Genomic DNA, 27,493 nt, shown 5'->3' with positions numbered 1-27,493 from the left:
GCATATGTCAATCAACTTTTATAAACAGGACAAGTTTGAAGTACAGCGCTCTTAATTTGCCAATCATTACACAGCAGATCTGTACGACGTTGAAGCCGCCTCCTTAAAGTTGTAATGTGAAGTAAGGTTGGCCAACCATGTTTTTGAATAATATCAATGGCTAAACAGTTATAAGCATATTTTCATTATTTTTTTTAACGCAACCCTTCCAGATTCTTTGTTTAACCCATAGCAACGCCCTTGACAACGAAAATGCTTTTCTTCGGCAATCTTCGGAAATTACGTCACACTGGGAAGTGCGAGGGAAGTCCGCCATAGAACAGTATTGTTTGTTGCATTGCTTCTCGGTGAGATGCCACGGCGGTGTGTGGCGATGTTTTGTTCTCACTCAAACGAAAAGTTGTATGAGTGGCCAAAGGATAGCAGGGCAAGTAAATGGACATCTTTCGTTCGCATGAAGCGAATGAATTTCATGCCATCATCGAGTAGTGTTCTCTGCTGCAAATACTTCGAAGATGCCTGCTTCCTTAAACGGTCTGCTTATGATCAAGGATTTGCCAAAAAGTAAGTGTGATTTTTGGATAGATGACTGATGACTTTGTCAAAGCAGAGCTGCCAACTGTTGTGGAACGAACAGTTTAAGCTAGCGACGTTAGCCTAAAGTTAACTTGTGGCAATCCCCGATCATAGTTGTTGTTGCGTTCGCTAGGTTAAGCGTGTTTAAATTGTGCGTCATCTACGATCTTGTCCGAAAGGGTTAATCCACTGTCAATCGGGAAAGGGGTGTGGATATGCACATAAGCGGGTCGGCGTCGCGGTTATTCACGGTCACGTTGCAGTAAGAGACACACACTGCCGGTGAGTTTGTGCACATTTATTTGTATTTGTATTATGTATTTCCACCTTCATGCTTCAAGCATTGCATTGCATTTGTACGGTTCGCCGTTTCTTTCACGGTGATTGCTTGATAGCCTTCTAGTTTGTGTTTCGCCGCTTCGCGAGAGCCGCTGACAGGTGACAAGTGTTGCTTTTAATGTCTGCTGGCAGCGAATCAGCGAGCGCGCAGGTCACGCAGTGAATCATGGGAAATGTTGTCTCGGGACAACACTGAAGTGGTGCTTTGTAATCTGTTCGCTTGGGTGAAAAAAACTACATTTCCTCACGCCATTAGACGCCACTTTGTTTTCTTATTGTTGCCACAATAAAGTGGAGAAAGCCATCGACGACTGTGATATAGTGGATATTATTTAGTTGTAATACGGGAGTTCACCAGTAGAGGGTACGCATGTCATTTAGATGTGTTACTGTTTGTGCCTTACTCCTAGACTTAAAGAGAGAAAAGTTGTTGTTCAGTCACTTGGCAAGACGTTGAGTAAAGTTGTAAAAGCCAATAAAGGTGTCGTGTCACTCGGTCAAGATATAACAACGACTCATCTCCTTCTTTCCCCCCAACGTTTTTATAATATTATTTTATATGCACGAGAGCTGCCGGATCTGCCAAAATGAACATGAAGTCTGATGATTATTTTTTTTAACAATGTCATCAGATAGACAAAAACATAAAATTATGTGCAAATGCCTGCATCTTCAAATCATGAAAATAATAGCCTATATCTTACCAATGTTGTAATCTCGATGGGTCTTGTATCCATTCCATGTCAGGTAGTCAAGGCACATTGTTTGCATCCTGATTAGCGTCTGGCTAATACATGTGAGGTCCAACATAAAATTCATAGCTCCACTTCTTCCTCCAACTCTTCAAAAATTTGGATCTCCTCCCTTGCGCTCGATCTATCGCTTATATCGCTGTTTGAATCATTGTTTGAAGGGCTTTGTATGGCGGCCGTATGTGTGGAGGTGCCATCGCGTTCCCGGTGTGACGTATCACTTCCGGGTTCGTCCCCTTTCAGGCTCGAACTTCGGAAACGCGATTATGTTGTCAAATATACAACATATAAATTATTTTTTCATGCTTTATTTGTTGGACAATGTTTAATTACTTTACTTGTGACCCAATTTGGCATGTGAAGAAATTACTTCACATTACTGCTTTAGCTTTTGTCTTTCCTCGCGAGCAATTATCCTCGTGTGCCATAAACAAAAGCAGCTCCAGCCCAGTTTGGGGTAGGAGGGTAGGGGGGCTGCTAGTGGGGAGGAGCTCTTTCTTTTTTTCAAGGCAAGGTGGACAGCTAGGCATACGCGCCGGACATTTTAGCGGGAGCAAAAAAAAAGTTTGGAAAATACATTTTGGGAGCTTTTCATTTGGATCGAATGTTTTTGCGTATTGAATCGAAGAAGGTATATCGAACGGTTCAATATAAAACAGAGTATTGTTGCATCCTTACTTTTCTGTAATTGAAGATAAAAATGTTTGCACCTAGTACCAATTGGGTAAAGCATATGTTCTTTGCAGTGGTGGATTTTGATCTTTCAGTGCGGGGAAGCTCAACGTGTGTCCGCCTGTGAGTGCTTTGTGATGGTGGAGGGGCTCAGCGGCACCTGCTGCTCTGTCGGGGAAAAAAAACAATGCCAGTAGTCAAGTCCCCAAATACAATCAGTTACAAAAGAAAAAAACACCAGAAATAGCTTGATTTTTTCACTAGTCATTTTTAACAAATCGAGTGTCTCTAGGATGATAATGAAAGTCTCCAGTTCAACTCCGAACAACGAAATGAAAATTGAAAAATACTTATAGGATAGGCATACAATACGATAAGATCACTGATTTGCTCATATTCTTGTCAATCAAAAAGGATTCAGCCTCAGATAGATCATCTTATTATCCTGCAGAGAACCGTAGCGTCCAGTCCAGCTGAGCCCCGCCCACTGCCTATAGAACCCCAGAGATGCACCGCGTCTGATGGGCGGGATAAACCCAGCCTTTATCCAATGACTCATCTTGTTTCACTGTAGTGGAATAATATAATGTCAACTCTGGTGAAGCATAGCTTCCACACTGTTCAAAGGACTGTGACGCTGCACAAATGAATGAAAAGCAAGTCACATCATAAACAGTTATAAGAAGCTAAATCTGAACAAAACTTGAGCATGTTGTAGTGCATATTTAGTCAATGACATATACACCCAACGGTATAGATTGATCTCTTATTTTTTGACATATTGGGGGAAGCCTTCCTTTGCAGTCTTGGAGCAATTGCCTCTGGTTGTTTGGCCAAGACCTGTAGATACTGCGCTTACCTCACATTACTGGAGCGTCACTTGTTTAAAAATTAAAGCTGCAACAGCTAATCAATTAAAATCGATTGATAAAATAGTTGCCATCTATTTTGATAATCAATATTTGCCCCGTTTGGGTCCTTGTTTGTGTGCAACGTGAGGCTGCGCCCCCCAGTGGTTAGAGCAAAAGAGAGAGAGAGAGTTCACTGCTACAACTGCTGCTGGTGCTGTTGTTGTTGTTGAGTATTACTAAGTCTCGAGAGTTAGATTGTCTTTCGTGGTCTTAAATTCTGTGTGTCTCTGTCAGAGGTGAGTAAACAAAGCCCATTGCATTGTTTGTATTGTTTGCTGATGAGACATTACGACTTAGCACAGTGGCGTTAAGCTAGTAAGCGATTATGCTAATTGATGTCTAAGTATCCGTTTGTTTTGTGTTTTGGAGAAATATATTAGAGCTTCAGCTATTGTTGTCTCAATAAGTTTTCTCATTTCTTTTTATAAAGAAACCACACAAATAATCACTTCATATAACAGCTAAGAGTCTTTCAACACAAACTCAAACTAAATTGTCATACAAGAATGTGCTTTGAAATTGGATTTGGATTGTATTTAAGAACAACAGTTTGATAAAGAAAACTGAGTCATTACAGTCTTCCTCTTCCTTATTCGATTTTGTTGTTTAGTTTGTATAAAGAATATAAATGAGTCATTGGCACACTTTATATCAGCGCTTTGGCCACAAAGAAAAAAAAAATATTTGAATGAACAGGATTGTCTGATTTGTGTACTGAGAAATTATTTTAATGTCTTATACTAAAAACCTTTAGTAAAAAGTTTAATAAATTTTATGTACCTAAAACAGTGCAGTTGTATACTAAGTTAAATTAGGAAGCTGTCATAAAATATTATTTTTAAGGAAATAGTCACCCATTTTGTCTTTATTGTTACTTACAACATGCCTAAAACAACTTCAAAGTTAAATTGGGAAGGTAATTAAGAAAAAGTGACATTTAATTGATTATGAAAATAATTGTTAGTCGCAGCACTACTAGAAACAGTAAATGAATACTTGGCAGTTCATTATATGAAATGTTTGAATAACCGTTAATTTAAATATAAATTTCCATGTATATCAAATTATTATTCTTGTTGGCAAGTAAAATTAAGAAATAATTTTGAGAGGGAAAAAAAAAAGTGCAGAAATTGCGTAGAACTGTGGCCCAAAAACACCGTACTGTGATTTACCTTTAACCTACCAGAACTATAGTAAACAAAAGAAAATGTTGTCAAAAAGTGTCAGAAAATGATGTAATATGCATAAGAAGGCAGTAGTTGGTAATTGTAAGGATACTCTGTGCAAATGAACAGGAATTTGTTGTCCTCGCACACGTGTGTGCACACTTGGAAATTGTAGACTGACTTTTTTTTTTCTTCCGAGAAATGAACACATTCAGTTCAGTTCTTTCTTTAAAAAAAAAAAAACTCAGGGTTTCTTAAGGTTGCAGACGTTGGAAAATTAAAATATTTGATTTGATTCATTTCTGATGTTGCTGGCGTGTTGACCAGAGCAACCAAACACTGTGGCTAATGCTAATGATGTTTTGATGAGTTCTCTTGGCCTGTCCTCATTTACTTGAAGGTTAGCCAGAAAAGATTCTCGTTTTTCCAAACAGCCATCTTGTCTTTAGCCTCCTTTCCCAGAAATGAGACGTTTCTAATAATACAAAGCAACATCTCCGGGCGAATAGCTGCCTCGGAAGGCATATCATTTTGAACTCAACCAGTATTATCTGTGTGGAAATCACCTCGAAAATTGCCCTTACTACTCTATTTGAGGCAATTCTCCATGAGAGGGGTTGAAATGGAGCATGACCAACAAGCAGTTTTTCATCTCATGGAAAGATTTTGTGATTTTCATATTTATAGGTAAATGCTTATCACATACCAGTACTTTTTGTTTGTGGTGGAAAGACCTTATAGAAAATCAATTCTACCCTCTTTCTACCTTGTAATGACCCAAGATGTTTGCTGCTGTTTGCCTTTTTGCAAGATGAGGTAGCTATTGTATTCCCCACCCTACTTCCCAGTGTGACACGAGCATTTGCTTGTCGTTAGAGCCCGAAGCTGTTTTTAGGACACTGTTTAGCAACATGCCTGCGCTTTGACTGTATAGATCCGACAACCCCACCCCCCTCAAACTGGACCCACTGACCCACTGACCAGAAAACTCAAATAGACCTATGCTTTTTCCTCGTCTGTGTGTTTGAATCCATGTTGTAGCTTGTTTTGTTGATCATTTCTTTTAGTCTATTCATTGTCAAAAAAAAATATTATTATTTTTTAAGACAACGTGTTATTCATCTGGTGGGAAAAACAAACTTTTAGTGCCTAGAAACACAAACTTTAGCAAATTAACATGTCAAACATTCAAAACCATTACTGGACTTCAGAGCATGTCTGAAAGGGGCTTTAAGAGTAAAGCCGCAACATCCACCAATATTCTTATGTAGAATTGAACAAGTGAGACAGGCCACTTCAGCAAAATACTTGCATCTTGGAACACATGCCTTTGGTAAAAAAAATTCCCAACATATTGATAAATCAATGTCAATCAATTTGAAAAATGTCAAAGGTCCATGCGTTTGGCAGTGTTCAGCATTATTAATGCCACTGCCTTCCATGAACTCCATGTCAAACAGAAAAATATGAAAACGATTCCGCACATTTACTGTTTCATATTGGGAATTAAAATTTGTCAGTTGCTTTTTATGGAAAAAGTTGCTCAAAGGGTCGGAAAAGTGATTAAATCATCACCACGCTGACTTTTTGTAAATTCAGTTCTCGGCGTATTTATGTCGTTAGCGTAAACTGTGAATATTAGTTGGCTGGCCCCTTAAACTTTCAAAGCCACTAAACAAAATAAATCTTAAAAAATCTGATATATGAGCGGGAACATCCCACTGCCCTCATTAAAAGTGGCAGATTTGTAGGATTGTGCCACTGCGTCATTTAAATGCTAACACTTAAAGCCAATAAATTAACATTTGGTTAATTCATTTTAAATACAGTTCATAATTCCATTGTCTGATGACTTCGAAGCATTATGATTCTAGGGAAAATGGTTCATTTGAAGGCGGAGAAGTGACCAGAAAGTATGTTTATACAGATGCTTTTACAGTATATGGCGGCCAGGTCAGTTGTTGATGTACACTTTGTACACTTGTGTAAAATTTGTATGAAAACCTTAGTTGATAATTATGACTCAGCAGGATACAGCGCAAATGTAAAGTGTACAGGTTTAAGAGGCTTTCTAAATATGCATCTTAAATTGTGCCTTTTGTCTGGGACATAGTCATTCGTGCCCCAGAAAAAACATGAATTGTCTTCTCAAACTACTTTTTACAGAGTTTTCATGCAAGCTCCAAAAGAGTCTTGCCAATCAGCACACAAACACAAGCACATCTTAGCACTTTTCAGTTCTTAATAGTTTTGTGCTCCTTGGGGGAAAATGGTCATTAAAATACGCAAACTATGAACTGAGAACATAGCCTTATTTGTGCTGCTTCTCACAGAATGGTTTACTTATCTCCTTCATGTGTCACAGGAGCAGCCGGGGGCTTAGAAACAAGTCACGTGGTGCCCACACAAACTCTTAATGTTTAAACAAGCCCTGAATATTTGCTTGGCTTCCCTGCCCTATATGTGACGCATGGGAATGTCAACATACCCATTCTGAACAACAGTGTTCATAGAGTAAATTGATTTAATTTTAAACAGGCCTATGTGCACCAACATTGACGGAGCTGTCCAAGTCAAACTGGCAAATTCAAGCATTGAACCACAGACGTATGAGATTGTTTACAGTGGAAGACCAAGATGAGGCCTGTCTGGTCATGAGTGAAATATGAGAAGTAACATGAGCGTTGTTGCACTCGTGGAATGTGTGCGTGTGTTCATGTGTGCGCAAACTGAGTGGCGGCGTACGATACCAACGATACCACAGAGACTTCATCTTCCTTGTTTAGTGGCTGTCTCTAGGAGAAGGCTCAGAGAATCTAATTGGATCCTGCAGTGTTTGGCCTAAGCGGAGCGCACCACACACTCTGTGTAACCTTCCTAATCCACCTGCCGCTTCAATTTGTGGCTTCCAGCCAAGGTGTGAGCTCTCTTGGTGGTGTATTTTCACCGCCTGAGGGACGGGCTGGCACTCTCACAAGGTCTTTATGTTCAGAGCATTCTCCCTGAGGCATGGAGATTGTGTAGCATGCAAATGAGGTGAGAGTTTTGAACTTAGCTTTTGGGCAAAAAGTAGGAGGCCAGCCTGAAACACAATTGAAAGCAGTAAAAGTGATGTGAGGTGAGAGAAGTGACAGGCTGGTTGAAATTTTAGGAAAGAGGATAACTCATCAAAACATTTTGGGAAAATTGAACCGGAACCTGTGCAGTACAGGTACAGTACATACTGAGACCGAGAACCAGTCATGCTCACATTCACACCTCTGGCCCCGCAGCTCCAGCAAAGGGCCCCCTCCAGGGACTCATGGCGGTCCCCCCGGACCATCTATGCCCCCATCAACCAGCCCTCAGGGAAAGGACGAGGAGATGCGCCACCATTCCTCATGCCTAACCTCACCACCGCCCACCCACCCGGACCCCCAGCCTCCGCCGCAACCCACTGCCCGATGTGGCACACCGCGGGACCCCCACGGCCCACTTGGCCCCGGACAGGAGAGGATCCCCACCTGAAGGGAGTGACACCCCACCCCACAGTCGGCAATCTGTGTCGACGCCTAAGGAAGATGGGTCGAAAAGGCAGAGGAAGGCGGAAGTGGGAGAATGCCGAGAGGCCACTGTGAGGCGGAGCGGGACCAGGGCCCCAAACTCTCCCTCCCCGACAAAGAGGAGGCCCAGCCCGGGTGACCCACTGTACTGAAAAGAATGCGACCCACCTGCCGCCCTGTGGCTGCCAGGTCCCCAACTAGCAGACACTTAATATATATAATTTAAAGTGCCCTTTGACATGAAAAAGCATGTTTATTTCATAATACACGTGGTATTTTATGCTCCAGAATGAAATGGACCGCCTGGATGTGTGTGGAAGCGATCGCTATATTTATTTAGTTTTTTGAATCCTGCGCCATGAAAATGAGTGACTTCCGGCAACAGTCTCGAGTTGAGAAAGAGGGCGCTGTGACGACTACGGAGGAAGGAGTCCTCTTCACTATACAGCCATACTGTTGTATGAGAAGGACTAAGGATTCAGCTGATTTTGCGGATTAATATGTTTATTTTTTGCATCACACCAGCCAAACGGCTGCAGAAAAATCTTGCGGGAGAGGCGTGTGTGTCTTTTTGGGGTTTCAAAAGGTTCCTATTCACCGATGGATATTGGCCAAAACAAGCCCTCCCACTGTGGGACCTTGGGATTTACGAGGAAGTGAATAAACATCGTGTTTTGTATTATGTCGAAAACTGGGATAATTTTGATATGTACCGTAATTTCCAGATTACAAGCCGCTACTTTTTTCCCTCATTTTGAATCCTGCGGCGGATGCAATGATGTGCCAATTTATCAATTTTTCTAACGACCGCCAGGAGCGCTCGAGCACAAAATGCAAGCATAAGACACGTGGAATATATGTGTCGAGGAAGACTCTAGTAGGCACTCTTACCCGTATTTTAACTTTGTGCTTTGTGCACGAATACCAGTAGCAGACCCTCATCTTTGTGCATACCCGCATCATGCTAGAAGAAATGGATATGACGTGCCGAGTTGAATTGAAGGCTTGGATGGCCAGCGGCGTCAGATCGTTTACAAAAGTGGCCGTATGCGAAGAGCAACTTTTCAAAAGTCTGACAGCGTGGAGCAGCGTGAAAAAAAATCCACCATCACCAACGGGTTTCGAAAAGCCGGTCTGCTACGTGACGAAGAGGACGACACGCTAAGGAGCGAGCTTGAGGAGTCAGCTAAGTGCCGTGTTGCTGGCGCTGTTTGGAAAGAAAAGTTAAGGTATTGTAACGATGACAAAGAGTAACCCGTTAAGTTAGGTTGCAATTCTTTATTTTGGAAACTCGTCGAACAACACACGACTGCTGCCTCTAGCAGCTGACGCACACACACAGACACACCCGCAACAACAGCACGTCTCTTGCTCTTCCGCACCTCCCTTACCTGTAAGTCACGCGCTGTACCATAACCCGATTCGTTAAAATATGGTATTTAAACTTAGAAAACTGTGTATTTCTTTATAAATATTTCAGTTTACTATGTGGGCACACGCGGCTTATAGGCAGGAGAGGCTTATGTATGTACAAAATGCTTTTTCCTTTAAAAATGTACTGGGTGAGGCTTGTAATCCGGGGCGCTCAATGGTACGGAAATTACGGTAGGTGGCTTGCATTTTGTGGCTGACATGCTCCTTGTACCCTCGGCCGACGACCGGCAACTTGTCGCACATCCCCCCGCCACGAGAGCACTATACTCGGTTTATTCCCCTCTTCGTGTGTTCTGTCAAATTTGCCGACCGATCAGAAATGGCAACTTTGTGTTAAAAATAGACGCGAATACAGCGATTACAAAGTAAACATTACAAACTTTCTTGAAATAAAGGATTACTTACGTTTGATCATGGATGGGCATGTAAAAAGCTCTCCTCAAACACATTAGCTGCACATGTTAGCTGCACAACAACTGCAGCCGCCCTCCTCCACTGAGTCTCTTGCTGTTCACGACTTTGCCGTGTAGTAAAGCATTATTTTGCCACATACGTTTTGACCATTTGGCAGTTACACGCTCCTCCGTCGTCGGCCGGTTTGTTCAGCGGTCATTGTCCAGCTGCTTCCCCGGCGAGCTCTCCTGTCTGTAGTTGCAGGGGAACGAGCTGTAAATTGCTCTCCGCCGGGCGCTTTGCCGATCGACGATGACAATCAACAGCCACGTCGTCATGTGAAATATTCCGGGCTAGTTATGTGTGATTTTCCGCTTCGAAGACTTTGAAACATCACTCGGTTGGGGTTAGCATGTCGGCTAGCTGTCACGCCTCTTGGTTTGGTAACATTTTCCGAGCATGTCGGCTAGCTGTCACGCCTCTTGGTTTGGTAACATTTTCCGAGCATGTCTGCTAGCTGTCACGCCTCTTGGTTTGTTTACATTCTCCGAAGCTGGGGAAGGGAAATGACATATGTTCGATTGAGGTTGCATAAAATATCGTTCGGGAGGTGCGACAGTAAAGGTGAAGTCGACAGTTTTGACCATTATGGAGTAATTTTGCCATGTCATCTTGAATAAATGCACTTTTATTATTTCATATTTAATTTAGCACAAGACTGTTATTTGTCATGACCATGCCATTTATTTGGCTATTGGGGAAGAATATCCTGTAAAAATATTGGAGTTGAGAGACTGAAACAATGACATTTTGTGGCTCTCTTCGTCACGTTTTCCTCGTTCTGAATAATTCCACCTCAACCGGCTGACTGGTCCTTCTCAAGCCATTTATTTAGCTATTGGGGAAAAACACTTGGATAAAAAGAATATCCTGTAAAAATATAGGAGTAGAGAGACTGAAACAATGACATTTTGCGGCTCTCTTCGTCGCGTTTTCCTCGCTGTGAATAATTCGCCCTCAATGGGCTGCATACTGAATCAGATGAAACCGTGACTCCGCTGACGTCGTCCACCTGTTGGGGACAGTAGAGCCCTATAATGGTAGTCATGTCGAATAGTTGAATAACCTAGGACATGGAGTGCATTTTGACCTAGGTTTCCCCAGTGATGTTAATGGTGACAAGCACTTTTCACAACTGATCTATACATTTTTATGGCGTCAAGCTAACCATTACTAAGCACTAAGAGTCACGTTTCAGCCAGATTTGGGGATTTTGGTTTAAAATATGGTGTTGGATGTTCAAATAAATAAAAACCCTAACACTAAAAATTTCTGTAAAATTTCATTGCTTTCATTTATAAGTCATTTCGCCAGTAAATGCCACGATTTAAGTTGACCTCAATCCATTGCAGCAGCAAAAAATGCCTTCTGGAATATGGCTGTTCATGTAGTGATAAAGCTTGTGTCCTCCAAAATAGGTTAAAATCGACCGATGAAACATCAGTTCTTGGGCTAATTTAGGTCTATTTATGTCTAAATTGATTTTAATTCCAAATTGGACAAGCAAATGTTGACAGTCCTTTGCTGGCATCACATGAGCCAACCGCGTACCCAATAGATGTTGGGTGAGTTTTTTTTTATTTTTTATGTCAGTCACTGGAAAGCGTTTCGGTCTACTGTATGTATGAGCTGCTGCTTGCTGCCATGCCTCACTATGACACAAGACTGAAAAGAAGATCCATGTAAAAATCTTAATGCTAGTATCACGTGTTGCTAAATAACATAATGAAACTTTCAGTTTGTGTGTCTTAATAATTTGTCGCTGTTCTTTCTTGTTGCCTTGCTTAAACAAGTGCCCCCTTGTGCAAATCAAAATGAAAGCACCATTTTCAAAATACATGTGCCCCATATTTGAGTTTTCATTTTTATTTCATAGCCATCGTTAGGGCTGGTCAAACACTGGGCAGACCAGATGTGGCCCGCACGTTTGACTTCGCTCAGGCCTGGTGAATACAATACTACCGTATGCTCAAATGTATGAAGAACGCTCAATGTGTTAAGTGCCTTAAGAAAACCCATAAAATGCAGAATAGGGTTAGAAGCTCAAAATGTAACTGTTTTATGATAATTTGAATCAATATCAATCCATCTATTAGGAGTGTAATGGTACACAAAAATCTCGGTTCGGTACGTACCTCGGTTTTGAGGTCGCGGTTCGGTTCATTTTCGGTACAGTAAGAAAACAAAATGCAAAATATAAATGTGCTAGTTGTTTATTACACACCTTTGTGCTTTCAACAATAGGAACATTAGCCTATACAAAGCTAGAATTATGCTCAAAAAGTAGCGGGTATTTAAAAATAATCCAAAAACAACTTGCCTCTCAGACCCCTGCGTATTGGTCAACTTTCTTTCTGAAAGAAAGAAGAAAAAAGAAGTCCTGTGCTAAAGAGAAAAGCAATCCCAATGACAAAGATTTTAATATGTATGTTACAAATGAAATGCCTCAATGAATCATTTTTTTCTTATGAACGGTTTTCAAAAGCTTTATTGGTGGATTTTCTCAAGTTAAAGCGCCACACAGAAATGAATAAATTTAATGGTGTAAGCAAGATCTGTGTATCGTTCTTATTGTTTAATTACAGGTGTTTTATCTCATTTCAATTTATTTTATTTAAATGGGCTATTATTTATTTTATTATGTGTTTATATTTTACAAATGTGATGTAGTATTCATTTATATTGTATATTTTATGTTGTATAACTTTAGTTCCCATGTGAATATTAGTTCCTACTTGTTTTGTTGTGGTAGGAGGGTTTTGTATTGAGCACGGGACCGTGTTGGTTATTATTATAGCAGAGAAGACAGCAGTAAACCAACAAAGACAAGTCAACTGTGCCCCGATCTACCACTCAAGAGATCTGATGGACTCAAAAAGTGGGTTACGATTGCATATTAGTTTGAAAATCGACCGGATCCACCGTATTTTTACACGAGTGACTTCCGGTCTGCCCGATCCTAGCTACCGGTAGTAGTATTGACGCAGGAGGATCACGTCTCGCGTCAAATAATAAACTCTGCCGTTCTTTTCGCGTGCGTCGTGGTGAGCCACTTCTGGGACGCGTCCGCACTGCGACTGGTGTGCATTGGCTGATTGACTTTAACGCCCGTGTTTCACTGCGTTCTTGCGGCGGCCACGTTGTCGCGCCGTTGATGTTTCTGGGTTATACCTACCGTGTTGGTCCTCATTATAGTAGAGAAGACGGAGTAAATATAATCTACACAAAGAAACTGTAACCCGATCGACTCACAGCCTTGAAAAGTAAGGGTTACATTACGTCAGAAACTCGTTCGGTATGCCTTTGTTCCGAACCGAGTACCACGTACCGAAACGGTTCAATACAAATACAGTACATGTACCGTTACACCCTTACCACCTATTCACAGCTCTGGTCTGCAATAGTGTCAAAGATAGGTTGGTCCCATTCAAATGACATATGAAAGAGAAAAATTGTTGAATAAGCATCAAGAAAATTACAAGCAACTAATAAATCTTTTACTTATGGTGGACCCTGTAAGTTTTTTTTTTCTAAATCGCAAATTATATAAAATGATGATTAAAAAATGATGGGGGGGAAATTATGCAATGGTCACCACTCTCAAAATACGCAACAACAACACACTGACAGTCAACCAAATGCAACTACTGTAGATAGCAGTGCATGCATTTTAAATACATTTGTACTTTATGCAAAATACCACCGCTGTAACTAGAGGTGCATGCATTTTAAACACAATGGTAGTTCAATCGTTTTAGGAAGTTAACTGTCAAAATTATTATTAGTATTGTGCACTGAATTAACTATACCATATGCTTTTGGACTTTGAGGCGTACCATCAATGAATGAGATTATTTCCACACCTAAAGCGTTGCGGATCAGTGTATCAATGGACTGTATTTTTTATTGTTTTTATTTTTTTTACAGTATTATTTGATTCATTTTTTTTTACTCATGTTCTACCGAAATCAATACTGTATGTTCAAACTGCCTTACAAACTATGACTCCTAATTAAATGTCTACTGCTTTGGAACTACTACTTCAAACTACTTTACTTTAATTGTTACATTAATAAATACATTTTCTATATTCTGCTGTATTTCTGTAAACTGCAATAGTAGTTAGTTGACTAAGTCTCTTTGCTAAAGTTCTAAAGAGTTACTGTACGGGCTGACCTGCGTGTTTAAATATTGAAATGTTATTTTTGGGCAAATGATTTGTTTCACGCTTGTCATACAATCTGGACCTAAAAAGAATCAAAGAAGCAATGAATTCCATTTGATTGCCAATTGCCTCTACAAATATGTGCTTCATTATACAAGAAATTAGTGGAGCCAAGGAAGGATTGAAGGAGGAGTATGAGTTATTCCCTTTGGAAATGAAGATCAAGAAGGTGTCAGAATTTGTTGACCTAGCTGAAATATTAATCCAGCCGTCCACACCCACTGGTTTATTTTTGACCCCAGAGCTGCCATTCTGAGTCTAAGGAATCCGGGTGGAAGTCCCTTTTGTATAATGAGGGAGCAATGCCCGGGCGTGTTTGCCTTTTAACCGTGCACGTGCGTGTGCAGGTCAGAGTCCATGTTTTTCGTGTGTTTAGTTTGTTCACTGTGCACCGCAAGGACTGGCCTTGTGCACTCCACCCTGGTTCACCCAAATAAGCATACCCGTTCATGTTTGCATAGCGAAAGCAGCTTCGCCAACATGCGCAAGAAATAAATGACCTTTCACTTTACATGATAATACAACCTTTTTAAAATTGTTTCTGAAGTTGTTACGCCAACCATGTTATGGAATGACAGGATATCCTTGACTGCACCCATTTATTACTGTGAATGTTATCACATTTCCCCTTAAAATCTCACTTAGGCATTCACTTTTCATTACTGTTCGAGAAACTCTTTATTTGAAGTTATATTTGGATATAGCCTACTGTAAAAAATGGTTTAAGAGACTGCTAACCTCACCCTAGTTTTTGTTTCCCCTCTTTAGTGCTTTGTAAATCCGTCTGCTTTCGATTTCATTTTGATTTTCTACAAGCTGATTGTGTGCAGTTTATTGATCGACACATTTCCATGACATCCGGCTGCACTGTATAGCCAATCTAACCATTTTAATTGCAGTCATGTTGCAATACCTCATTTTTATGTTTATATAACACACATCCATGTTGTTTGATTATTCTCAATTGAGATGTGCAAAACTGAGCCACAAGGACAAAAAACTTGAATTACTGTTTTATAAACTTATATCGAGCAAGGTACATAAAAAAAAAAAAAAAAAAACGCACAAATGCATGAAATCACAAAATGCTGTATGTTACTGGCATAGATATATGAATATAATGAATAATAATTGTCCAACAAATTTGGCAAAGTCGGATAATTTCCACATTCCTCATGAGCTCTTACGGTTCAGAGCAAACAATTTTCTCCCTGGAACTTCTATCTACAGGTATTTCCTATAAGTACCCCTTATCTTCATTAAGCTTATAGGTTCCAAATTCCAAGTGGAACCTATCCGAGCAGACTTTGAGAGGAAGGTGTAGTATACAAGGAACTGGACAGCCATAAACAGGGCATTTATACAGTAGATTAACAAGTTTAACTTAAATACAATTTTTGTTTTTAATTAACATATGCTTTTGGATTGTAGAAGCAAGTTGGAATAAATGGTTATGGAATAAACGGAAGTGGTTAACACGTCCGCCTCGCAGCTCTGAGATCAAGGGTTCATTCCCAGTCTCCGGCCTTCCTGTTTGCATGTTCTACCTGTGCCCGCGTGGCTTTTCTCCGGGTACTTTGTTTTCCCACTACATCCCAAAAACATGCATGGTAGGCTGATCAAACACTCTAAATTGGCACTAGGTGTGAGTGTGAGCTCGAATGGTTGTTCGTCTCCTTGTGTCCTGCGATTGGCTGGCAACTGATTCAGAGTGTACCCCGCCTACTGCCCATAGTTAGCTGAGATTGGCTCCAGCACACCCATGACCCCAGTGAGAATAAGCTGGCTCGGAAAATGGATGGAATAAATGGAGTTCCATATTTTTGGACTGTAAGTCACGAGATGGGCGATCTAAGCCTCTACTTCCACAGCTGAATGAGTTCAGTAGTGATACTGATCAAGACTAATATCATCAGTGATTTTGTGTGGGATCAAGAATTTGCTAAACAAGTTATGTTGTGTTCTTTAGGCTATATCTCCATTTTATTTTTACTATTATGTATAATGTTCGTTCTTGATCTCTGATCGAATATAATATTTAATTGATTTTACTAGTTCCCCCCCACCCCCGGAAAAAAACTCATTTACATAAGTCTGACATTTTTCTTTTTAATTGTGCTTTTTTTGTGTGCCGGTGCGACTTATAGTACGAAAGAAGGACAAATGAAGTTTTGATGGCCTACCTAATTTTCTACTACAGTGGTACCTCTACATACGAAGTTAATCCGTTCCAGGACCTTGTTTGTAAGTCGAAATGGTCGTATGTCGAGCAGGATTGTCCCATAGGAATACATTATAATTCCATTAATTCGTTCCACAGCCCAAAAACCTTCACTAAATCCTTAAAAAATACTGCTGGTACTATTACAAATGGCAATTACACATAGCAAAACAAATAAATTATAAATCAAAATCGGAATAATAGTAATAATTCCTGTATTAATATAACGAATCGGGTTCTAATGTGGCGGACGTTTTTTGCTGACCCTGAACGCACCGCGGGGCTCACGTGCCAGAGACAGACCGGTGAGCTTGAGTTTCACTTTCACTTTGAATGTTTTCTTGAGAACGCCGTCAATTGCGGCAGACAGAAGGTGTTTTTGTCTTGAATAAGTTGTGAAATAAATGATAAAAACGTGGCGAAGTTGGCGATTTCTCTGGAGATGTTACCACAATAAGAATTGTCAGCTTAACTTATAAAGACTGGCGAACGATGGTCGGAGGAGGACCGTGGAGATGTATTGTTGAGCCATTTCACGGATGCCCACCCTCCGCTCATATTTTTCTGTCATTTTCATCTTCATTTAGAAGGTAAGCGTCAACTTTTTCCTTGTTTCACCACCTGTACCAACCTTTTCTGAAACCAGTGTTGATTTGTCACACAAGAAAATCCGCCGTGCATTCGTCTGCGGTGCTGCCATTGTCGTCGTATTTCGAGCATGTCGTCGGATGTAGAAACAAATGGCGAGTCAAATTTTACGTCGGATGTCGAAAAGTTCGTGTGTCGAAGCGATCGTATGTAGAGGTACCACTGTATATGTGATTTATGACCTGTATAATTATTTTTAATTACCACAATAGAAGAGTTAATGACTTCTGGATTTCCCTTCATCTCAGGGTCGCCACAGCAACTCACTCGTATGATTTGTTTGGCCTAGTTTTTACACCGGATGCCCTTCCTCACAAAACATTCTTATTTTTTATCTGGGATTGAGAATTGGCGAACTAACTGGGAATCAAAACTTGTACCATCTGCGTTTAAAGGCAGCACTCTGTACTACACTATAAGTGCTTCTAACTACCACTAGTCAGAGTGTTTTGTGTAAATGCCAAGGGAATGAGCTGACAGGATGAATGATGACAAATTCTTGAGCACTCATATGACATAGCAAAAGCTTCCTGCCCTCTCTCACAACCTATCTTCCTGGTTTTCAACAGTGTGGGTGGAGCCTGCCCGACTGTGGGAGGAGAAGGCAATGTCATCCGTAAGGAGTAAAGGGACGAGCAGGTTTGCGCACACTCCACCTGCGCAGCCACTTTGTTCAGTTGGAGTTTCTTCCTGCTTATCAGGTTGCAGTTTTTTTTTATACCGAAGCTGAAGTTTCTTTCGGGTGGCTTCCTCAGTGTTTGGGACTTTGTCGCTCAGCCGTTGACATCCTGTAAGTAAACACTAGCTTGTGTCCTGTTTGGACACAGCCTGGTGTGTAGACATAGGTTGTGTGTGTGTACTTAAAAGGAGGAGGGTCCGTGTAAAAATTACTGTTTGGGTAGCTATTGGTGTCATATGGGTTAAAAAAAAAAAAAAAAAAAAAAAAAAACAATCCTGTTGTAAGGCAGGCAGCTGCTTCTGAGCTGGAACGTCAGTCTAAAAATATAATTGAAAAATTTCGCATCTCTGCTGTTGTGAGCTGCTGTACGTTAAGAGTAATCTGATGTTTCAAATATAACTTTTGGTTAAGCAAATAGCAGTTGGCTATTTCAAGACCTCTCTTCTGATTCCAACAACTTTATTTAGCAACGTGACACCACAGGTGTCAAATGCAAAGGCCCAGCAGAGGTCAGATTATCAATATGTGTCTTCAATCTCTACACAAGTTGTCTTTGTCTTTGTAATTTGTTACACAATTTCTTCCTCCATTCTTTTTAACTAACCTGAATCGTAATATCATGGCACCTCGACATACGATTGCTTCGACACACGATCTTTTCGACATCCGATGTAAAATTTGACTCGCCATTTGTTTCTACAGCCGACGACATGCTTGAAATACAACAATTTATGACAGCGTGGCAGTTTACTTGTTATCTCGCAAGACGGACGCACGGCTGATTTTCTTATGAGATAAATAAACATAGGTTCCAAGAATGTTTGTCCATCTGGTGAAAAAATGGAAACCATTGAAATGAAGATGAAAATGATAGAAAAATATGAGCGTGGTGTGCGCGTTCGTGAACTGGCTCGACAATACGGCTTTAGAATGTCTACAACCTTGACGGTCTCCTCCGACCTCCATTCGCCGTTCTATATAACTTAACGTGACAATTATCATTGTTGTAACATCGCCAGCTTCTTGAGGTTTTTAATCATTTCAGAACTTGTGGAAGACAACACGTCTACAGTCCGCCGCAGCTGTCGCTCGACAACAGAACATGTAAAAACTGTAATGCACTCTCTCTTACTCTCCCTTACTCTATCGTCAGCCAAGCGTTCAGGTACACTACGCAAAAAAACATCCACCACATTAGAACCAGGGGTGAAAGTGGTCAGAATTTCTTGCCGGAACTCCTGGAAGTGAAGGTCACAATTTTATTTTATTTATTTATTTTTCAAAATTTATATTTCAAAACTACTGAAATGCAGAGAAAACAGTTTTGGTCAGTTATTTCTATAACACATACAAAAAACACTGATTTTCATTCAAAATTGTATTTTTTTTCAATGATTTGCAGAATAAAAGTTAACAAAAACAGCTATAACCCCAACCTCCATCTCCTAATTTCTATTTTCCCTCATTTCCTCACATACTACATGCCAAATCTCAATGTTTTTTAATAATAAAGATATAAGTAACATACATTCAGAAAAAATAAGAACAAATGACTTATATTATGCAGAGTGAATATATTTTGAAGGTCGCACAAACATTTACTTTTTAAATCATAAGGAAATGAATAGGTAGCCTAACACAAATTAGCAAATATAAGTCCAAAGTGCACATTGACAGCTAAGATGTTCTGAACCTCCCCATCAGAGCAAATAAAACAAAATATGATAAATAAGCCACCTTAGCTCTTTCCTTGCTCTTAAAGATTTGATCCATTTTCTGTTGCGTTGCCCTATTTTTTTTTTTTTTTTTTTTTAGCTGTTTCAGAAAAATTGCACGTCTGAACCAAACAGAGCTAACTATCTCTGGTGATCACATGTCAGTATGTCAGCCAATTGAACAGATAAATGAGTCCAGGCGTTTTGCTTTGCTGCGTGGATTCGTCAGACTCTGATAACTGCAGCAGCTGGGGAAACCTCCATGCCGTCCGTGGAATACAATAAATCATAAATATCAGTGGAAACGGATTACCCTACACAGTACTTTATTATGCTTGTTGTTAACACTTGTGTATGTAAATTTGATGTTAGTAGATTGTTTTCTTCTTGGAGATGAAATGCATGTGTGGTAGCTTTGTATTTTTCTTTTTTTACATAGCGGTTTGACAGTTGCCGTCATATTTTCAGACTCAAAGCACCGTATACCGGAACAGCGTTCCTGCCCTGAATCTTATACCGGAACTGCGTTCCAGCCCTGAATCTTATACCGGAACTGCGTTCCTGACCATTCCCGCTCACTTTCACCCCTGATTAGAACCCGATTCATTATAATATTACAGGTATTATTATTATTATTACTATTACTAGATTGTTATTCCGATTTTTATTTGTAATTTATTTGTTTTAATCTTTGTAATTGCTATTTGCAATAGTACCAGCAGTATTTATTAAGAAATTAGTGTAGGTTTTCAAACTTTGGATCAAATGAATGGAATTACAATGTATTCTTATGGGAAATTAGCCTGAAGTGAGCCCGGATTTAAGTTTTTCGAATTAAGAACCATCACTTTATTGTTGTTCTTATTTTGAAAACCAATATATTACAAACAAGCTACAGGTTAGGGCTGTTCAATTTTGCTTAACAAAAAAAAAATCCCGATTATTTTCTCTCAAACCTGATTTTCCGATATCGTTTACAATTTCTTGTCAAATTAAAAATAATGACAAGTTATTCTGAATGTCTTCCATTTAAATTTATTTTTTCTTGATTAGAACTGAAAGTGCCAGTGAATTCTGGTAATACACACAGAACAACCCCTTGGGATTAAGATCATTTTATTTATACAACAGACTCGAGCTATTCTTAATTAAAGTGATAATGAAAGAAGAAAGTCCATATACCATTTGAAACAAAATCAAACATGAGAAAAGGTGGTCAGTCAGTCAGTCAGTCTGTAAACCACATAGTCTGTCAGCAAGTCAGTTTACCTACCAGCTAGCCAGCCAGTCCATTAAGCCAGTCAGGTGAAGAAGGTAGTCAGCCAGGCTCAGGGTGATGTGCTCTCATATTTCTCACTGGTCTCACTTTTAGGAATGATTAGTGTAAAACTGTCAATCAATAATAACAATATGCATGGTGACAGTAATCCTGTTTAAACAAACACAAATATGCACAGCACTGAAGGTAACAAAGAGAATGATCCCTTAGGTTTATGAGCACCGCGGCTTAAATAAAAACTGATACGGTTTAAAAAATCGAACGGACTGATTTGAACGTTTTTAACATCGTTTTAACCAATAAGTCTGTTTCGGTTCAAAATCGATTATTCGAACAGCCTTACTTCAGATATGAACAATACTCTGAATGAAGTTTTTTTTTTGTTTGTTTGCTAGTTTGCATTAATTTTAGTCGCACTTCAGAGCGCTGTTGGCGGTAGTGGTGTTTATCAATCGGTCCAGCACTAGTCGAGAGAGCCCACATCATTGAATTTAGAGAGTGACTGCTATTTGAGATAGCGTTGACGGCAACTAGCAATTCGACCCCTCCGAGCAGTGCATGAGTCAAGATGCTCGCCAGGCGTTTGTTTGGTTGGTGTCAGTCAAACCTGGGCAGTTGCTGATGTGCTGGAGGACGGTTTATTTTCTACTACATACAGTGCTAACCTTTTGGAATTTGTCACATTTCTGCATAAAATCACCATCAAATGTGATCTGATCTTTGTCAAAATCACACAAATGAAAATACAGTGTCTGCTTTAACTAAAACCACCCAAACATTTACAGGTATTCATATTTTAATGAGGATAGCATGCAAACAATGACAGACTGGGGGAAAGTAGGTAAGTGAACCCTCTGCCTAAGGAGACTCAAAGAGCAATTGAAACCAATTTTTACCAAACATTTTAAGTCAGGTGTGTGCCCAATCAATGATGAGTGGTTTAAAGCTGCCCTGCCCACTATAAAACACACCTGGTAAGAAATGTCTTGATGAGAAGCATTGTCTGATGTGCATTATGGCTCGGTCAAAAGAGCTGTCTGAAGACCTGCGATCAAGGATTGTTGATTTGTATAAAGCTGGGAAAGGATACAAAACCATCTCCAAGTCCAGATGTTCATCAATCGACAGTCAGAGAAGTTGACGACAAATGGAAAGAGTTTGGCACTGTTAATTCTCTCCCAAGGAGTGGCCATCCACCAAAGATGACGCCAACAGTTCAGCGCAGAATACTCAGAGAGGTAAAAAAAAAATCCCGAGAGTGTCTGCTAAAGACTTACAGAAATCACTGGCACTTCTTGTCTCGTCACTACGTATTATCAGATGATTCCAGTCCATTGTGCATACTTTCATTCATTCATTCATTTTCCATGCCGCTTTTCCTCACGAGGGTCGCGGAGGTGCTGGAGCCTATCCCAGCTAACTACGAGCAGTAGGCAGGGGACACCCTGAACTGGTTGCCAGCCAATCGCAGGGCACAAGTAGACATACAACCATTCACGCACCACTCATACCTACGGACAATTTAGAGTGTTCAATCAGCCTACCATGCATGTTTTTGGGATGTGGGAGGAAACCGGAGTTCCCGAAGGAAACCCATGCAGGCACGGGGAGAACACACACAGGAAGGCCGAAGCCCGGGATTGAACCCTAGATCTCAGAACTGTGAGGCAGACGTGCTAACCACTCAGCCACCGTGCCGCCATTGTGCATACTATTCTCATTAAAAGATGAAAACCTATAAATGTTTGGGTGGTTTTAGTTAAAGCACTGTTTTTTCATCTGTGTGATTTTGATCACATTTGATGGTGAAATTATGCAGAAATGTAAGAAATTCCAAAAGGTTCAGATACTAACATTAGCCACGTTTACATGGAGCCAAATATTCCAATTGCAATCGGTTTAGATGTTCAAACCGAATAAATGTGTTCCATATAAACACCTCATTCGGAATGAACAGGCCCAAACCGAATGGAATTTCATTCCGTTTCACAGGGGTGGAATATTCCTTTTCCCAAACCGATTAGAAGTAAAATTATATTATGTAAACAGGGAAGCTGAATGGTGTCTGGTTGCGTTCTTTCTGCACATGCTCCGTACTGACGTGGTGACGTCACTTGGTGACGTAAGTAACGTCGCTTGCAACATGGCTTCCAAGCACACGCACAGCAGCACCTAATTGGAGTCCGGCGGAAAGTTTATATCCATGAATCCCTCCACCAGCCCACACAACTTTTTAAATGAACGGCGTGTCATTCTGAAGTTTTGTTTCCACTCGAAAAGTTAAAACAGCAGCTGATCTGACGATCGATCTCCATGTTTTGCAACGTGACGCTTTGTTTTGATTAATCTGCGCATGTCAGACGGCAGTTGTCAAACGTCCTTTCGGAATAAAGGCAGACACATGTAAACGCTGGATCGGAATAGATGAAGTGACATGTAAACAGCTGATCTGAAATTTCCATTCGGAATTATTTGAATCGGTATGAATAAAAGTCAGCATGTAAACGTGGCTACTGTATAACTGCTACTTTTCACACCTGTGAACATGAATAAAAATGGCACAAGCTGGAAATGTTATTTAATGTGACGTCCATACATACGTTAGACCTGACATGCAATACGTTTATCTACTTTGCAAAACTGAAAACACCGAAAAAAAAAAAATAAGAGAGAAGGTACTCAGAGGCATGCATACAACAAAAGTGGAATCTGACCTGAAACCCTTGTGGGCAACTGTGCTTGGCTGTGTTATATTTCAGACGGTGGCTGTGGGGAGAGAAGGGATTTAAGAGGACAGAGTTTGATGGAAGTGATGGGTGAGGGGAGTGTGTGTAAAGCTGTCGTAACGGACTGCTCATGATTCACAGCTCCCTCTTGCAGTTGACTAAACTCTTGTACAAAACTGTTGCATAATGGTGTGGTCCGGACACTGCCCAGTCATGCATATGGGTGATGTTCTCCACCCAGCCACACGCAGAAGTAGGGAGCTGATATCTTCAAAGCCAGTGCTTAAAGGTTTGAATCTTGTTAAGTCTCATGCTTTCAACCTTGCCACTCTCTTCATTAGCCGTGTTGGCAGATCCCTAAATCAACCTTGAAAGAGAGTGGCTGATAACCTTTTGAACTCTACCTTCAAGCTCTTTATTGACTCCGAAACAGACACTGAGCCAGCGTTGCATGCTCATAGTCCAAATCAACATATTCTCAGGTTTTTTAAGTGTAGATTGTGAGTCAGCCAGCTGATGTGTTAACAGAAACTCCCTATTAACGCAACCTTATGTGTGTCACAGTTCAGGTTCCTCATCTGTTTAAACAAGAAGAGAAGCTATCTACTTGGTCTATTGACCCAGTTGTGCATAAGATATTACCGATATTTCTCATGCAAAGCAAAAAGTTACAGAACAGCCATTGTTGAATCTCAACAAGACATGCCTCGAGAATATTGCAGTTGCGCAAGTTAGTTTTAAGAGCAATTAACTTTGGGCATCATCGACATAACAATGAAGGTTCATATTTTTGAATGATTTTGTAGTGCTCTGCTCAAATCACAAGAAGGAATGGAGTCGGCAATGCTCTTTTACTCGCTTGATTGTATTTGTGCCACTTCAATAGACACGAAACAGGCACAAGTTACTTTTGGCCACAACTCACGCCGGCTCGTCTGCCACGAGACTGTCTTTACCGTCAAGCGGTGGAATCATTTAGGATCATTTTTTTCCGTTCGGCTTTTGTCACCGTTTCGGCAACGAGACAATGTGCGTTACGATGCGTTACTACGTTGGTTGAATGACGCGAGAAAAGTCAGAGACACTGAGAGAGAAGAGTGTTGTGACGCTGTAGCAAACGTGATGCTAGGCTAGGTGGCTCCAGTATTGCCTGACTGTAGCCGACAGCCTACAATCTACGCCTGGATATCAAATGCTTATAGAACTAGATGCGAAATGACAGACTGCGGCGTTAATAAACAGCCGCCATTTTGAAGTAAGTATACTTCTCAGAAAGGCTCTGTTGTAGTGAACCTTCCTAGCGAACTTAAGTAACTTTTTATTTAAAATACTCCAAAATCGGCAAAATCTTGACATGAATCTATCTTTAAATGATGAAACTGTTTTAAAACTAACGTGTCAAAAGTAGACAGAAGGGAACTAATGCAAAACCAGCAATTTTAGCAATTTTAACAACTTTAACAGTTGATTCAAAACATTAAACGATTTCCAAACATAGACATACATAACATAAACAAACATAGTTTGTTTTTTTGTTTTTTGTTTTTTTTTTTAATGTAAAAAAGAAACATGAATGGTAACACCAGTTTCTTTTCCAAGTAACTAATTACTCTTACCTTCAGTTAAATGAGTTACTAACTCAATTACTTTTTGGGAGAAGTAATTTCTAACTAATTGATTACTTTTTAGAAGTAAGATTAACAACACTGGTCATAAAGATTAAGTCTGCAGAATGAAAAGTGACGAAAGCAGAGATTTCATTCTGCCACTTTGTTGCCGAACACAATTTTCCTGAAACTATTGCTGATCACTTCACAGAATTAGCAAAAGAAATGTTCCCTGACTCAAAGATTGCATCGGTAAATTTTATCAATTGACGTTTTTTAATTCATAAGTGGACACACTAACAAACTACCTTCAAGTCAAACTGAATTGCGAGCTGAAGTGCCATAAAGTGCAGCCATCAAGACATAATAGAAATTGCCAAAAGTGCTACATGCAATTATAACAAAAGTCACTGTTAAATTTTAGTAATCATGATGTAGCTGAAGATATTGATTGTTCTTTGATTGCACCAGGTTGTATGTTACAATCTTACCAATAAATTCATATTATTTAAAAAAAAATATTTTTGTTTCATATTGCATGCTATATAGAACGTTGTAGGATTAGTCACCAATTTGTAAGGGCATACGTCACTATTTGTAAGATTGCCAACGGCCTCGGGTTGACTGGCATGCACATGCTCTGAATTGATGGGTTTTTGCTGTGTCGTCCGTCAATAATTGAAGCTTTGCATTTCTGATCCGACTGCGGAATTAGAGCTGCACGGTGAAGGCATTGTGTGGAATCGCGCACAATAATTAATTTATAATGCTTGTGTATTCAGCCATTCGGCATCCAGTGGAATTCCGCATTTAGACGTGCTTGACCTTATGCAATGTTGTCTTTCTAGTTTCCACTGATAAATAGAAAATAGTGAAGACCGATGGTCCCAAAATATGACATTTCATGGCATAGCTGTAAAAGCCCACCTAACACATACATTTCATGTTTAATTTACAGCCAAATGGGCGCCGTTCCACCAAATTGATTGATTTGGCATTGCGTGCATCCTCTGTTGTTGCTGGTTGTCTTCCCGGTTGTGAAAGGTGAGTTTTCTTTCCTGACTTGCATGCTGACAAGTTATTCCCATAACCTGTGACTGTAGAACGATGACTCTTCTTTTCAAAGTTCTGTTGTTTTTATGTACAATCTGTGGCCGATGCCCACTGGGTTCACGGCTGCTGTGGTTCTGCGTCATTCTGCGTCACTGACCACACATGCATGTGAATGCACTTTGTTCTTGTCTGACAGTGTTTGTTTGACATGGATAGTGTTTCCCTTTTTCACCTCTTTAGCACTGTTTCTTCGCTGTGTTACTAGTGTCGCTGCGTTACTAGTGTCGCTGCTGCTTCAACCACCCTCAAGCTATACAGGTTTCCAATTAGGTGTGCTACTCCTTGATTCCCCTCAGCTTGAGCAGGATACACATAATTAAAAGTCATATTTTTACATGTTAAACTCGCAGTCAAATCGCAATTTAAAATAAATGTTTTAGAGGCGGTGCGGTTCATCATAATTGCATGACTATGGAATCATGCAAGTTTCCATGATGAGATGTCATTCTTCGGTCTGAGTCTGTGGTGGGTTCCTGTGGCGTGTTTGTCTTTTTTGGAGGCAACTGCAGCGGCAAACATGGAATGGCAGACAAGTTTAGGGGTTTTTTTGTTTGTTTTCGTGGTTATATATAGCTCAGTCTTGCTCCCAAACAAAGAGCTGGACAAATGTGCCTTAGGAAGTTCAATTACTGTTGAAGAATGATACTTCAAGGACGTAATCGCCTCAAGGATTCTGGCATGTGCTGTGATGGTCACAGGAAAGTTCAAGTATTTTGCCCTGCCTGACAACTCTTGGTAGAGCCCTCTTGTGTTGACCTCAACACCCCCGCCCTCGTCTCAGCAGACTGTCCCTATTCAAATGATTATGAGGACGAATGTTGCTTTTGCACACTCGTTTTCCATTTAGATGCCTCACCTGGAACGACAGACAATTAAATGACAATACTTAGCTTTCTCAGCTCTGCAGTATATATTTGCATGTTGATGGCTTCTTTTGAGAGGGGTCACTATGTATGAGTTTAATCTGGTGCATTTAGATTTCTTTTTACCTCTGTCAAAGGAAGTACACAATTTTAGATTGGAATTTGCTGCTAGTTTAGTTGACAACTGCATTCTTGGCTTAAAATTCAAAACGTCTGTGTAACAATCAAAGAGTGGACCACAGTTCTGATGTTTGATGTTTGTCTCTAAGTCAGAAGTCAATCACATTTGAAATGTATTGAAACTCTCTAAAAGGATATTTGAAAGACATATTTGGATAAGGACAGTAAACACTAAAGGCGTGCGAAATTTCCGATTCTTAGATTATTCGCGATTCCGCCGTGGAAGATTCACAAATATCCAAATTCCGATTATTGCATTATACCAGGTAAAGCGGAAGTAAAACACAGTCAGCGCGGTCTTTGGGACACAATGAGGAACAGACAGAGAGTAAATATCATGTTCAACTCATGCCGCTAGATAAAATACAATCATACCTGACTGCGGCTGACAG

At 40.2% G+C, this 27,493-nt stretch overlaps 1 protein-coding gene across 10 annotated transcripts in view; it reads left to right on the top strand.

The window, feature by feature from the left end:
- The window catches only part of wu:fa11c10 (protein FAM110B), a 93,559-nt gene that overhangs the window by 56,524 nt on the left and 9,542 nt on the right, over nucleotides 1-27,493 (top strand). For 2 of the 10 annotated variants that reach the window (XM_057830512.1, XM_057830513.1), the window contains exons 1-3: nucleotides 17,564-17,729; nucleotides 19,802-19,953; nucleotides 25,904-25,989. The exons of 2 other annotated variants lie outside the window; for them this stretch is intronic. The gene's annotated coding sequence lies outside the window, so the exon portion shown is untranslated. Of the gene's footprint in view, nucleotides 1-17,563; nucleotides 17,730-19,801; nucleotides 19,954-25,903; nucleotides 25,990-27,493 lie in introns of those variants that run through there. 6 more of the 10 variants (XM_057830514.1, XM_057830518.1, XM_057830517.1 and 3 more) reach the window with 4 other exon arrangements.

This window comes from Corythoichthys intestinalis, chromosome 2, assembly GCF_030265065.1.
Source record: "Corythoichthys intestinalis isolate RoL2023-P3 chromosome 2, ASM3026506v1, whole genome shotgun sequence".
In the NCBI taxonomy this organism is placed as follows: domain Eukaryota; kingdom Metazoa; phylum Chordata; class Actinopteri; order Syngnathiformes; family Syngnathidae; genus Corythoichthys; species Corythoichthys intestinalis.
This window is presented reverse-complemented; position numbering and strand designations above follow the sequence as displayed.